Source organism: Dama dama, chromosome 19 (genome assembly GCF_033118175.1).
Source record: "Dama dama isolate Ldn47 chromosome 19, ASM3311817v1, whole genome shotgun sequence".
Classification (NCBI taxonomy): Eukaryota; Metazoa; Chordata; class Mammalia; order Artiodactyla; family Cervidae; genus Dama; species Dama dama.
Window position 1 is genome coordinate 23,556,424 of NC_083699.1, and position 15,887 is coordinate 23,572,310.

The 15,887-nt window shown below is 45.6% G+C and overlaps 1 long non-coding RNA gene across 1 annotated transcript in view; it reads left to right on the plus strand.

The window, feature by feature from the left end:
* The window catches only part of LOC133073893 (uncharacterized), a 72,478-nt gene extending 69,329 nt beyond the window's left edge, over positions 1-3,149 (plus strand). Inside the window, exon 3 of the long non-coding RNA XR_009697061.1 lies at positions 2,956-3,149. This is a non-coding gene — a long non-coding RNA (uncharacterized LOC133073893). The remainder of the gene's footprint in view (positions 1-2,955) is intronic.
* Positions 3,150-15,887: the final 12,738 nt, after the last annotated feature.

Sequence of the window (15,887 nt, forward strand, 5' to 3'; positions counted from 1 at the left end):
TTCCTAAACAGCTTAGGTCTTGGTTTGGCTTCAGAAAAGAGAACTGTCAACAAGCTGGCCACTGATAGATAGTGGGAGCCGGCTGTCACCTGGCCTTAGTTTCATGAATCTGGTTTCTTCATGTCTTCACAAGAAAGTCTTTAGTTTTATTGAGTGAAATGTGGACATGCTTGGCTCTCAGCTGAATGCCAAAACCTACAGAAAACAATTATCACTTGGAGTAAAGTGGTGGTTGAATCCAGATCCATAGTGGACCATATCCAAACAGTGGGTCCGAACCAGAGAGTTTTGAAGCTTTCCAGTGGGAAGTGGCTGAGCCTAGATCATGTGGGTGCTTGATGGTGGCAGAGAGGCTCAACTTTACAGTTTTCCTAGAACTAGTCTGGTCCCTGGGGTTGTACACAATGCGAAGAGCCTAACGATGCCAGTCTACTCTCCCAGGACCAGTACTGAACCAGGTACAGACAATTTAGAGCTCAACTGAAGCTCAAAAATCATGAGCTTTGTTGTGTTCTTATTGTTGTTCAGTCACTAAACTGTGTCTGACTCTTTGCAACCCCATGGACTACAGCACGCTAGACTCTTCTGTACTCCACTGTCTCTTGGAGTTTGCTCAAATTCACATCCACTGAGTCAGTGATGCTATCTAACCATCTCATCCTCTGCTGCACACTTCTCCTTTTGCCCTCAATCTTTCCCAGCATCAGAGTCTTTTCCAGTGAGTTGGCTCTTTGCATCAGGTGGCCAAAATATTGGAGCTTCAGCTCTGTTGTAGGATGGGGTAAAATGTGGAATGTGGGGCTGTTGTGGGGCGATGGAGTATAGTTTTACAGTTAAGACCACTCTGTCCGATGCTTAAAAATTGCCAGGCATCATTCTCTTCACTTAGCTCACGATTACTCTGCATCGTATTACCAGCTAGTGCTTCCTGCTCCTTTGTTCATGAACGGAATACTTATCATGGAAGATTCCAATGACCATATTTGTTAGAAAAAATATTATAACCAGAAGAAGTTATGATAGTCACAGAGATGACCCCTGGATGTGCATTCCCCACCTATGGTCCTGTGATGGGACCCCCTCCCCTCCTTCCCACCCTCCTGTGACAGAGGAATTGTACCCTCCAGAGACCCATGAGACACTGAGGAAGTCTGGGTGAGCTTCCCCCCTCACACTACCTGGATCCCCCCTCTAGAGGCCTACACCTGTGTGGAGCCCGGGCCCCAGCCTGCTGTCAGCGGCTGCAGCACCTGCCTGGAGTGGAAGGCCTGGGAGACCACCACCCACTTTGTATCCAGCTGACTCAGCCCAGCCATCTTGCTCCCGAGGACTCATTCATGGAAGGGTCACTGGGTCATGTCTGCACTTAGGGATTTCCTGCGTCGGACTAACAACTTCTTTGATTTCTCTTCCCCTCTAACCGAGACAAGCCATTTGAAGCTCTGGTGTTGTTTCCCCTTTAAAGTGAGGGACTTTGTTGTCACCAAAAAGGCCAGTGCCTCAGTTCCTGGGGCTCAGTATGGCTGGAGGTGGGGCACCCAGCCTGGTGGGACTCCCAGGCAGCCACACGGCACCCCCAGAGGTTCCCTGTGACCCCTCAGCCTCAGCGCTCAGACACGACTATGAATGTCAAGCAGGAACTAGGCTGTGGGAGGGCAGAGGTCTTTTCTGATTCTCACCGTGTTTGTGTTCACTTGTCTAAACAGAAGCAGAAAGGTGCTTCTGTGCTTCACAAGTCAGACAAAGAAAACAGAGCCAGGGTCCCAAAGGGCAGGGGGAGGGCTGGCCTTTGGGCCTGGGCTTTTGCTTTTTGGGAAACTGTCACTTCACTTCCCATCAGTTCAGTTCAGTCACTACGTCATGTCCGACTCTGTGACCCCATGGATTGTGGCACACCAGGCTTCCTTGTCCTTCACCAACTCCAGGAGCTTGCTCAGACTTATGTCCATTGAGTTGGTGATGCCATCCAACCATCTCATCCTCTGTCATCCCCTTCTCCTCCAGCCTTCCTTCTTTCCCAGCATCAGGGTCTTTTCCAATGAGTCAGTTCTTCACATTAAGTGGTCAAAGTATTGGCATTTCAGCTTCAGCATCAGTCCTTCCAGTGAACATTCAGGACCAATTTCCTGGAGAATTGACATGACAGTGTGGAGACTGCACAGGGCCCGACTTGCCCATGCCGCTTCTCTGTTGCCACGAGACGATCAGAGCTGAGGAGGGAGGCTGTTTAAATGGTCCTCTGCCAGAGCAGCTCTCTTCATATTGGGCAGGCTAAGAGGACGAAAGAGCGAACGACTGACTCAGCAGGAACCCCAGCCCAGGGCCAGGCTGGCAGAGCCCACAGCCGGCCCCAGTCTTTGCCATCAGCAGGTTTTTTTCTGTCAGACTTCCGGTGTGGAAACCGGGGCCTCATGGAGGATGTCGCTCCCTGGGAGGCTGGAGAGATGGATGCCCAGTCATCCAGGAGAGGCTGTGGTGTGGCTGGAACTCACACAGCCTGGGGGAGGGGCTATGCTGCGGGGTTTGAGCTGAGGCAGGTTGGTGCCCGAGCAACATGGGCAAGGTGGTTTTTTGGCCTGGACTTGGTCTGGTGTTTGATGGCCCCTCTGCAGAGCTTGTGGCAGTACCGCGGCAAGCTCCTGCTCCTCCCTGACATGCTTGCTGTTGCCACTTAGCAGACAAGCCCTGGTTACTGAGGACTGCTCACCTCCAGCCACATGCAGGCTGTGAGGGGCGCCGGCTCCCAGTCTGCCATCACTGCTCGCAGGATTTCTGCTCATCCCATCCTTCACCTCTGCTCTCCTCCCTGCCTCCCTTTCCTTCTCCCCCTTGTCTTCTCCACTGAATTCCACTTGTTCCTCTTTGCCCATCTTCAAATTCTTTTCATCTTCTTTTAAATTGACCACTTGTCTCTTTCTAGACTTTAGGTTCTGGAAAACTTTTATTTATATGTAGGTCAAGAATAAGGAGTCCTGAAGACACACAGATGGCCAACAGACATGGGAGAAGATGCTCAACATCACTAACCTTCAGGGAAATGCAAATCAAAACCACAGTGAGATACAGCCTCACACCTGTCACAATGACTGTTCTCAAGAAGACCAAAAATAGCAAGTGCTGGGTAAGCTATGAAGAAAAAGGAACCTCGTTCACTGTTGGTAAGATTTTATTTATTTATTTTTTCCACAATTATTTTTATTAGTTGGAGGCTAATTACTTTACAATATTGTAGTGGTTTTTGCCATACATTGACATGAATCAGCCATGGATTTACATGTGTTCCCCATCCCGATCCCCCCTCCCACCTCCCTCCCCATCCCATCCCTCTGGGTCATCCCAGTGCACCAGCCCTGAGCACCCTGTCTCATGTATCGAACCTGGACTGGTGATCTGTTTCACGCTTGATAATATACATGTTTCGATGCTGTTCTCTCAGATCATCCCACCCTCGCCTTCTCCCATAGAGTCCAAAAGTCTGTTCTATACATTCACTTTTGGTAATATTTTAAACTGGTGTAGCCACTGTGGAGGTGCCTCAAGAAAATTAGAAATAGAATTATATCCAGCAATATGATAGAACAATTTCATCTCTGAGTATTTACCTGAAGAGAACAAAAATACTAATTCAAATAATATATACAGCCTTGTGTTCATTGCAGCATTAATTAGAATAGCCATTATATGGAAGCAACTGAAGTGCCCATCAATATACAAATAGACAAAGATGTGATGTATATATAAATATGTGGAGAAGGCAATGGCACCCCACTCCAGTATTCTTGCCTGGAAAATCCCATGGACGGAGGAGTCTGATAGGCTACAGTCCGTGGGGTTGCAAAGAGTCGGACACGACTGAGCAACTTCACTCACTCACTCACTCACTCATATGTGTGTGTGTGTGTATATAAATATATACATATACACACATATATAATGCATACATATTATATATATTAATGAAATATTACTCAGCCATATAAAATGAAATCTTGCCATTTGTAACGTGTATGGACCTAGAGAATATTATGCTAAGTGAAGTAAGTTAGAGAAAGACAAAGACTATATGTTGTCACTATATGTGAAATATAAATAAAACAAACTGAACAAAATAGAAACATACTCATAGATACAGAGGAAAAAAATGGTGGTTACCAGGTAGTGGAGGGGGGCGCAGTGAGGGGGCTGAGAGAAATAAGTGAAGGGAATTGAAAGGTACAAACCTCCAGTTATATAATAAATAAGTCACCCAGATGTAATATACAGCATAAGAAATGTGGTCAATAATAACTTTATTGTAATAACTTTATATGGGGACAGATGGTTATGAGACTTACCACGGTGATGATCATTTCATAATGTATGCAGATGTCAAATAATTAGTTTTACACCCGAAGCCAAAATAATACTGGAAGTCAGCTATATTTCAAACAAAAAAAGAAGCACTTGGGAAGGGCACAGAAAGATATTACAGAGATCCCTAGCTCCACCTTACCAATTTTTTAAAGCCTTAATACTGAAAAATTTCAGATAGATTCAAAAGTAGAAAGAATAGTATGATGCTCCCCATGTACCCGTCACTCAGCTCATGGCCAGTACTGTTGGTCTCCACTCCTGCCCCCACCCAGAGATTTGACTGAAACAAATCTTACACATCACATTATTTCAGAGGCTTTAGAGTTGACTTTTGCTGGTGACTAAAAATTATCTTTCACTTTTCAGAGGTCCGGAAATCTAGATGAAGAAAGAAAAATGAAAACTTCAGTTAAAATTATTACTATGGTTAAGATGAATTATGTAAACTTGTTATACCACCTGATCACCACCCCGTCCCCCCCAGCATACATCAAAAAAACATTAAAAAAAAAAAATAAGGAAGTCTAGGTCCTAGGAGCAGATCTGCCATTTAGCCATCTGTGTCACTTTGGATAAGCTAGCAGCCTCCAGTCTGTCATATGGCTTATATGCTTATTTAAGTTTTAAAATATGTAATGAAAGTGAAAGTGAAGTCGCTCAGTAGTGTCTGACACTTTGCAGCCCCATGGACTTTAGCCTACCAGACTTCTCTGTCAGTGGGATTTTCCAGGCAAGAGTACTGGAGTGGTTGCCATTTCCTTCTCCAGGGGATCTTCCCAACCCAGGGATCGAACCCAGGTCTCCCACATTGCAGGGAGATGCTTTATCCTCTGAGCCACCAGGGAAGCTGTTTGGCCCTGTGATCTGCCCACAGACGCTGCGTCCCAGGGTCTAGCCCACCACAGCCATCTGGGAGCCAAAGCTGCTTCTGTGCACAGCCAGCAGGACAGAACTAGAAGAGATAAGCCCCAGGGCCAGGCCTGGCCTCGTGTGTCCTCCAGTGGCATCTCTCTTCTGTCTTGACTTATTTAAAGGTAGCTGCTTTTTGGTAGGTCCTCAGGAAATCAGAGGGGACATGGAAGTATTTTGCCTCAGTTAACAGAACTGAGAGAAATGAAAGGGATAAATATACCTGAGGTGAACAGAGTGAAGTATTAGCCAGAATACTGGGGATAGGAGGACTTTAATCAGATATTTGCATGGCTGTGTGCACGCTAACTTGCTTCAGTCATGTCCGACTCTTTGCAACTCCATGGACAGTAGCCTGCCAGGCTCGTCTGTCAGTGGAATTTTCCAGGCAAGAATGCTGGAGTGGGTTGCCATGCCCTCCTTCTGGGGATCTTCCCCACTCAGGGATCGAACCCAGGTCTCCTGAATTGCAGGCAAGTTCTTTACCATCTGAGCCACCTGGGAAGCCCAATAAGATATTTAGCAGAAGATTATTCTACAATGCTATCAACCCACCAATGCATATTTTATTGGTACATTGACTACACTGGAGCCTGTCTGATGCTTTGCCCTCGCTAAATATTGAAACCGTGTGCTCGCTAGGCTAAGTCTTAGGATGGCCACGGCCAAGGAATAGATTCTCTGCATATGGTCTGATGCTTGCTGTTAACACCAGTCAGATTTGAGAATCAGACAGTCAGATCTGAGAATCTGAGAGTCAGAGGACCTGCAGGATGCCCTAGGATCACTCCCGCAAGCCTCTTGCTTGTGCATATACAGACGAGGCAATGGCAACTGGAAGAGGGGAAGTGTATGAGGGCCCTGGTAGCTGAAAGGGAAAGGGCCCTGGAAACAGACCCAGGCCCTCGATGGGGTGGTGAGTTGGGTTGGGCATTTGAACATCCCTTATGGCAAGGCAGAGGACACTGCAACAGACGGTCACTTCTCAATAGCACAGCCAGCATGCGCGAGGTGCCTACTGCTACACAGAACGTGGAGTGGTCATCTGGGGAGCAGGCAGAGCTTGGAGATTCAGGCAAAATGCTCTAGGAACCTCTGATAAAAGGAAGAGGCTTCACGGGAACTCCAATCTTAGAAGGCCTATGTGTTCCTTGCAGGCTATTGTGATGCAGGCTTAGGCTCAAGGGCAGGAACAAGGCAAGGCCCCAGATTCCAAGACTGAGGCATGCCAGGGGGACAGGGCAGAAAGGCAGCTGTCAGAATTGGGACCCTGGCAAGAGTGGTTTGATTTTGAACCACAGATCTTTCTAGCAGCCTCTCAAGATTCATGATGAGCTCCAGAGACTTGGAGACGTATACTTGAAAATGCGAACAGTCCAGTCCAGAGTGGGGAGAAGAGAACAGGAACCAAGTGTTTCTGATTACTTACCAAACGAATTCCCCTCAAAGCCGTCTCTCTTCCTCTGCGCACCCACCACTACCCTTGTTCAGATTCCCATGTCTGTCTTCAGACTAAGGCAATAGCATAACTGGCCTCACCTTCCCTGTCATTTCCTGCCTCATCTCTTTTCTGCCTAAAACACTCAATAGCTCCTTGCGCCCCACCCTCAAGTGGCATGTGAGGCCTTGTTAATGGTCTCTTCCTCCTTTGCAGCCTGTGAGCACGTTTGTGCTCCAGGAATACTAAACACACCATTTCTAGCTTCTGAACTTGTGTTCACATCCTTACCTTTGCTTGAACTCCCCTTTATGTCTTATCGACCTGCGTGACTCATTTTCAAGACTCAAGTTTGGCTTTGCCTCCTTCAGAAAGCTTCCATCTTGCCCAAGAATGGTCTGGGCCCATAATCCCTCTATCTATCTTAAGGGTTTTCAACCTTGTCTGAGTGTCCAAATGGAGATTTTAAAAAAAAACAAAACTACTTTTGTTCCCACTCCTGACCTTTTAAATTTGTAGGTCTCTCCTATGCAGGCTGGTACTTTTAGCTGAGGTTGTAATGTCTGCATCTTATTTCCCAGTGGTTCAGAAGACGGTATGTGTGTGTGTCATATTTATATCATTTATCTACCTACCTAGCATCTATCTTCATTTCTCACTTATCTAGCTATCTATCTAAATGTTAATATGTATATAATGCTTATTGTACTTTTTGGTTGTTTGAAAATTTTCTAAAGTTATTCTACCTTTTGGGTGTTTGAAAATTTTCAAAATAAAAATTTGAGAAAAATTATTAGTTCCATCCATTTGGTTGGGCCACCTGTCTTCTTACAAGCTCCTGAATGATGCTGCTGTCCAGAGCTGGTGAGGATCACAGCATACATCACTTACCACACTATTTAACAGTCTCTTTGATGTTTGTTATTTGACCTTTCTAGAAGACAGCCAGATCTTTGAGTTTCTGTCTTTCAGAATTTGGCATCTCCCTGTCCTCCAGCCTTAGCAAATACCTGGTATGTAGTGGGTATTTAGTATGTATTAGTTGAGTATATCTGAAAGGAAGTTATATCCAAGGCAGGTAGTGATTATAGTATTTATTATTCATTCATTCAATGATCCTTTCATCATTTATTAAGTACCTACCATGTCATGCATGTCTGAGCCTCAATGGGTCATAAAATGATCTCAGCACTATTGACATTTTGACGAGATAATCCTTTGTTGCTAGGGGAGCTGTCCTGTGTATTGTAGGATGTTTGGAAGCATCCTTGACCTTTACCCGCTAGATGCTGGTAGCACCCCACCCCCTGCCAAGCAATGAAGATCAAAAATGTCCCCAGCCATTGCCGAATGCCTGCTGGGTGGGGGGGCAAGATGATCTCCAGTTGAGAAGCCCCAATCTTTAAGACAGATTGCCTTTAAGAAACTTGAAGTGAAATAAAGAAAAAAGCATGCAATGAAAGACAAAATGTATGAAGGATTGTGATATATCATAGAGTGCTATGAGGCTCAGGAGGAGGTAAAAATTAACTTTATTTTGGGAAACACTGTTTGAAAGAACTGTATCTGGATTTTAATGGTCTTAGAGATGGGAAGCTCTTTCAGTGTAATTTCCTTTCTTAAGCTTCTGCCACCTTACCTGTTTACAGTCTGTGGTCACCTAAGTCACTTTCTGGTCCTCATTACAATCCTGCAAGGTCAACAGAGTACCTATTAATTCTACTTTATAGATAAAGGAACTGAATTTAAGCTAGTTTGGATAACTTGAGAGGCAATAAAGTAATCCACAGCACAGACCCTATAACCAACCTGCCTGGGCTTGAATCTTAGTGCCACTGCTTTCCATCCATGAGCTCTGGGCTAGTCTCTTCATGCCTCCGTGTCCTCATGTGGAAAATGAAGCTCATAAAAGCTCCCACCTCACAGGATTGTTGTGAGACACTGACAAGTGGCAAATGCTTAGAATGGTGCTTTAACTATTAGGAATGCTATAGAAGTGTTTGCTACAACTATTGTCATTATCAAGGCCATGCAGCAAGTCAATGACCAGTATGAAATAATAATTTGGATCTACAATCTCTTGGTCCCATGCTTTCTCCATCTCAACGTCTTCTTGTGATTTGAAGAGAATCATTGATGGCTCAACTAGCACTGCTGGAAAAAGCAGACCCCTCGACCACCATCCTCCATTTAAACTTTACTGTCCAATAGAAATATCAGGCAAGCCACATATGTAACAGTAGATTTCCTAGTAGCCACCCTAAAAACAAAAAGAAAAAAGAAAGAGGTGGAATTAATTTTGATAATATATTTTATTTAGCACAATATGGCCAAAGTATGGCTTACCCACGTGTTACAGTGATAAAGAATCTGCCTGCCAATGCAGGAGACCCAAGAGACGTGGGTTCAGTCCCTGGGTTGGGAAGATCACCTGGAAAAAGAAATGGCAACCCACTCCAGTATTCCTGGCTGGGGAATCCCATGGATAGAGGAACCTGGAAGGCCACAGCCTATGGGTTGCAAAGAGTCGGTCATGACTGAGTGTCCCCAAGTGCACGACGAGCCTATCACCAGCATGTGCAAAGTATTAGCATTTCAATGCGTAATTAACAAAATTGTTAATGAGACATTTACACTTTCTTATACTAAGTCTTAGAAGTCCAGGGGGTAGTCATTGGCTCCTGCTCAGCCAATTATACATATTTGAAACTTTGCACTCAGTGATTAGCCTTTCACTCTTGATTAAACTTGAGTACAGCTTTCAATAAATCATGCCCGGACAATACCAGACACTACCCTTCAAGCAGCTTATGCATGCATACAACCTTAGAAGCCCCAAGATCCCGGCCAGATGAAGCCCCTCTGTGATCAGGCTCCCTTGCTGTTTTCTTCCCTGGTAAACCCAGGATCGCTTGCCCTGACTCTCCTGGAGGTGGTCTCATGTCACCTGCTGGTACCCCTTGAGCAAAATGCCGTCACCCTTCCTCTGCTGGCCCTGGATGGAATGGAACGGAGGCTGAGAATAGTGACCTGACCTGTCTAACGCCAGGCAGCAATTTGTTACCACCGATGGCACACAAGCTGTCAGACACCTGGGTGGCCTCTTTCAAAGGTTCAGCAGTGCAAGCATCGCCCAATCTCAGCATTTTTACAAGAGTAGTGTCTGGGATGATAATAACTACATTCTTACCACACTTAGTGCTTCGCTCATGGATTTAATATTCTCAGCAGCCCTCTGTGGCTGTTACTCTTATTAGCTCCACTTTACAGATGAGGAAACTAACACAGAGTTAACATGGCTTTCCTGAGGTCACAGAGTTAAGAGGCAGAGTCAAATCCAGACAGAACCCAAGCTTCTCACCGTACCGCAGTGCCCCTTTTACTGGGGCCTGCTCACCAGCATCTTCTTGGAAGATGTAGGCTTCCACTCTGTCTTCAGTGCCTGGAAGGCAGCATGACACTTACAGGTGTTCAGTGAATACACATTGACTGGCTGGCTGTCACCTGTTTGCTGCTGGTGATGTCCATCCTTAGCGTGTAACCACATGGAGGCAGATGGTTGCTTCACTTGATGCTTTTTGCTCTGGATTCGAACTGACTCAGAGTTTATGCCTTGCCTCCTGGGTTGTGCTTGACTTTTGTCTGTGGCCTCTCTGTAACTCAGGCTTGTGCGTGCGTGCTAAGTCTCTTTAGCTCGTGTCTGACTTTTTGTGACCCCATGGACTGTAGCCTGCCAGGCTCCTCTGTCCATGGGATTCTCCAGGCAAGAATACCGGAGTGGGCTGCCATGCTCTCCTCCAGGGGATCTTCCCGACCCAAGGATCGAACCTGCGCCCCTTATGTCGCCTGTGTTGGCATGCAGGTTCTTTACCACTAGTGCCACTCAGGTTAAAACAGACATAATCTTGGCATGAGCACCAGTGAGTCCCATTTTCCCATCTGCTGAATGAGGAGACTGGGCCGGACGATCTCAAAGGAGTATCCAGCGGCCCAGCTCATCACAGGTTGGGACTGAGGATGGAGGAGCTGGGGGTGGGGATAGGGTAGAGGTCGATAGGCCAAGATTTCTGCAAGCAACAGAATGTGTCCTGAGACAGGCTTCACGGTTGGCTGCAGGGAGCAGAGCCTCCACCAGCTCCCCATCCACAGGACTTCAAAACCCAGCCTGTATGTAGTAGGTTCACATTTTCCTCCCTCTTCCTAGCCCAGGACCTGACTCAGGACTGCCTGACTCCAGGCTTCAGTTTGTTTCCACACCAGATGATGGCTGTGGTTCGGGCCCGAGAGAGATCACCCTGGGTCTCCCTCTCTGGTCACCCACACACACCTCTGAATAACTGAATCTGAGTAACTCCTGGGTTTTCTGCATCTGAATCTGAGACATTGAGACCAGCAAGGGCTTCCTTGAATGGGAGAGTGTCAGAGGGGCAGGCTTGGGAGGGCCCTGGGGACAGCAGGAGGTCAACTTGCGGTCTGGGAACCTGAAGCCTAGTGACTCTATTGCTCCCCCTGTGCAGGCTTAGGTCCCCACCCTAGAAGCTACACAGACCCTTACAGACCATGTCTGGGACCTTCATGCTCATGCATCCTGCTCTTGGTGGGGATAGGGGGCCTGGGAGAATAGGGGATCTGGGAGACATGCTTGAACTTTGTGGGGGAGAAGCTGGTGAGCAGGGCCATGAGTCGGGGTGGGACACAGGGGCAGCTAAACTAGGACTCAAGTTTTCCCCTTGACTTTGATACCATTTGATGCTCAAGTGGGGAAGTTTCCACGGTAGCACAAGGCCATGTTTGACTGATTTCCTCTCTTTCTCTCAGTCACACACATGCACACCCCACCCTATACCTCAGATCTGAGGCCCTCAGAAATAATCAGCCTTAAAAAGGAAGGAAATTCTGCTTTCTGTGATGACATGGGTAGACCTTGAGGACATGATGCTAAATGAGTTAAGTCAGACAGAGAAAGACAAATCCTGCATGGCATCACTCATATGTAAAATCTAAGAAAAATGATGAAGAGAGAAAATAAAGTCAAACTCACAAAAATAGAGAGTAAAAAAGTGGTTGCCTGGGGCTGGAAGAATTAGGCAGAGGTTGTTAAAAGGGTACAAACTTCCAACTATAAGTGAAACTGAGCAGGACCCTCCTGGGTTCAAAAGCCCCTCTGTGTCCCCTGTTTCTTGTTTGTAGGGGAAAAGATGTTAGTCTCCTTGGCCTTCCCTGAGTTCCAAGGAGCAGGCTCAAACAGTTAATACAACAATATAGTCACAGGAAGGCTAGGGATCCCCCAAGGGGTATAGATAATAATCCTATGCATGGTCCGTGAGTTGTTCTGTAGACAGTAAAACTCCCACCAGGTGAACGATGGTGACTCCATGCTGACCTCAACAATTCAGACTCCTGACGGGTTGAAACCAGGTGAGATTCCAGAAACATCATCCTGTTTCCTCACCACAAACTTATTAGTAAAAAGTCACACACCCTGCAGCCCTTACCCCAAATTTTGCCTATAAAAATGCTTCCCTGAAAACCATTGGGAAGTTCAGGTCTTTTGAGCAAGAGCCATGCATTCTTCTAAGTCACGTCCAACTCTTTGTGACCCCATGGACTGCAGCACGCCAGACTTCCCTCTCCTTCACCATCTCCCAGAGGTTGCTCAAACTCATGTCCATTGAGTCAGTGATGCCATCCAACCATCTTATCTTCTGTCGTCCCCTTCTCCTCCTGCCCTCAATTTTTCCCAGCATAATTCTCCTTACTTGACTCAGTTCTGACTGCTCAGCTTGTTTGACCTCACTGTTGGCCCAGCACAAGAACTTGGATTCACCAACATAAGATGAATAAGATCTGAGGATCTAATGTCCAATATGATGACTATAGTTGATTTCACTGTGCTGTATAATCAAAATTTGTTAAGAGAGTAGAATTTAGATGTTTTAACCCCCAAAATAAATAAATATGTGATGAATAGTAATGGATATTTTACATAACTGGATGGAGGGAATCCTTTCACAATGTATATGTACCTTGAATTACCACAATGTACACTTTAAATATCTTACTTTTTTTTTTTTTCAATTATACCTCGATAAGCTGAGAAAAAAAGGGGCATGAGGGCAAACCTCTCAGAGGATTTAATGTCACACTTCCAAACTTGAATAAACAAAGCCACCTGGAAACTCTCTTTCTCCCAGAGGCTGTTATTCTTTAACTCCTGCAAAAGCAAGGGGTTGAGGTGCTAAATGCAGAATGACATTTAGCCAACTGAGTAGCACCAGCCCTGAGGGTCAAAGGCTTTCTTGGAAAAGCCAGTGTTTACCCCAACCATTAGCAGACTGGATGTGGTTTGTGGACCCTTTGGAGTTCTAAATTGTTGAGTGCTCTTCATCCCTTCCAGGGACAGTCTGGTCAATCAGGATACAGACTTCAGACAGGTTCCTCCCTCACCACTGCCTAACAGCTCAATCTTCCAAAGAGCCTCAGTGCTTTTATTCTCTGCCCACGAAGACATCAAAAACTGGGAGACTCAGATACATCCTGGATGCAGGAGACACAGCACACATCACTTAGTTTGTGGAAGTGGCGAGCTGGAGATGGAGCCGTGATGAGGACCATCCACCATGGATGGGGAAGCCAGGGCTGGGCTTCTGGAGAAAGTAACCCGGAGCCGAGTCTGGAGCTGACAGTCAAGTGTGTGGATGTGGTCAGCATCACAGGAGGATCAGGCAGGACACAACTGCAGCCCCTGAAAGAAGACATTCATGGAAAGCCTTGTGTGTTGTGATGGGAGCTTGAACTTCATCCTGCAGGCAGTAAAGCAGCAGGAGAGGGTTTTAACTAAGGCAGTAATGTGGACAAGTGTTAGTAATAGCTAACATTTCTTGAATGAATGTTTTTTTATGTGCCAGGCATTGTCTTAATGTGCATGTGATGAAGTCACTTAATCCTTAAAACAGCCCTATAGGACACCTACTAATATTATCCCCATTTCCCAGCTAAGGAAGTTGAGGCATGGAGTACCCTCACAGTCACAAAGCTCCTAAATATGGAGCTGCAATTGGAACCTAGGAAGTTTGGTTCCTGAGCCCAGCCTGTTTGCCACTCTGCTATTACTTACAATTTTATGGACTTCCCTGTTGGCTCAGCTGGTAAAGAATCCACCTGCAATACAGGAGACCTGGGTTCAAGCCCTGGGTTGGAAAGATCCCCTGGAGAAGGGAAAGGCGATCTACTCCAGTATTCTGGCCCAGAGAATTCCATGGACTATATAGTCTATGGGGTCGCAAAGGGTCAGACATAACTGAGTGATTGTACAGCCATCTCTTTCAGGTGATTCAAAATAAAACTGCACATATGGAGAGTAAGCAAATTAAAAATAATATTCGAAATGAAAGAGAGAACAGCAACCTGAAAAGCAAGGAGAAGTTGATAGCCAGAATCTAGGAGGGATAGTCATATATCTTGAGCCCTACCCTCTTATTTGATCTTTCTGACAAGAAAAGTACAAAATGTGTCAGGAATCGATAACCTTCTTACTCCTTGCTGGGTGAGGGGGGAACATACATATTTATCTGGAGAGATTCTGCTTCCCTGTATGGAATTTTAGAAGGAAATTTGTGGTCTAAGCACTGATATTGTTTGATATAAGATATCAAGTTTATTAGTTTCTAGGATGACTATAACAGATTATTGCACATTTATGGCTTAAAACAACAGAAATTTACTTTCTCACAGTTTTGGAGTCTAGAGTCCAAAATCAAAGTGGCAGCCAGATTGGTTCCTCCTGGAGGGCTTGAGGGAGAATCCAAGCCTTTCTCCTAGCTTCTGGTGGCTGCAAGCAGTCCTTGGAGTTCTGTGGCTTGGAGACACATCACTCAGATCACTACTTCCATCTTCACGTGGCTCTTCGCCCTGTGTGTCTCTGATCCCAGGGTCTTTGCATGGTCTTCCCCTCTGTGTCTCAAAACTGCCTCTCTTTCCTTTTATAAGGACACCAGTCATTGGATTTAGGGCCCACCCTTAATCCAGGCTGATCTCATCTTGAGATCTTTAACTTGACTGCATTTGCAAAGAAGTTATTTCCAAGTAAGGTCATATTCATATGTATACCAGGGCTTCGACTTGCACGTAGCATTTGGCGGGGGGCCACTATTCAGTTCACTACACAAAGCATTCAACAGCAATTTTGCCAACTAATTAGAAGTATTTTAATAGCTGTCTCTCACAGTGATAAAAGGATACTGTTTTGATTGCAATTCAGCCCACTTGAGGTAGGTAGCTTCATTAAATGGGGCCATCAAGGGGCTTTTCTGTCCTCCTGAAAGTGTTCCTGAATAGAATGTCTTCTGAGCCCCATGTCTCTGGTGGAGAGAACTTCACAGTAGGTGAACTCAGGTGATAAACAGGGCTCTCAGTAGGAAGCAGAGTGTTTGACTAAGTCCTATTCGGAGGCCAGCTGATCAGTAAAGAAGTCCCTGGGTAGGCGTGCACATGAGAATCACTGGGGAAATTTTTCAAAATACATGCGTCACAGTTGCACCCAAAGCAAGTGAAGCAGAATCTCTGACCTCTGTTGTCTTTTGTACGGACTTTTTAATGGGAACTGCCATTTGGGATGGAGAGACTGGGACAAACCATTCCAGGCTCTTGCTGGTTTCTTTCTAGTCTAATAACACAGAGATCGTGAGAAGGGACTTATGTGCTAGGTGCTTTACATCATTTGTTGTGTTAAAACACACAAAGCATACAGTTCACCATTTTATAGTGAATATAGTGAATTCAGTAGCGTTTAGGACATTCACAGTCTGAGCAGTCATCACCACCATCTAGCTCTCGAACATTTCCATCAGCACAGAAAGGCACCCAGTACTCACTAGGGTGTTACTGTCCATCCTTCCTCACTCCCATGCCTTAGCAACCACTGATCTGCTTCCAGCCTCTGGATTTACCTGTCCTGGTCACCATATATAAATGGGAATCTCTCAGTATGCCTGACTTCTTCATTTACCATGTTTTTATCCATGTTGTAGCATGTATCAATACTTCCTTCCTTTCTATGGCTGAGTAATATTAGATTGTAATGGATAACTATATTGTTTTTAATCCACTTATCAGTTAATGGACATTTGGATTCTTTGCACCTACTGGCTACTGTAAATAATGTCATTATGAAGATTTGTTTACAAGT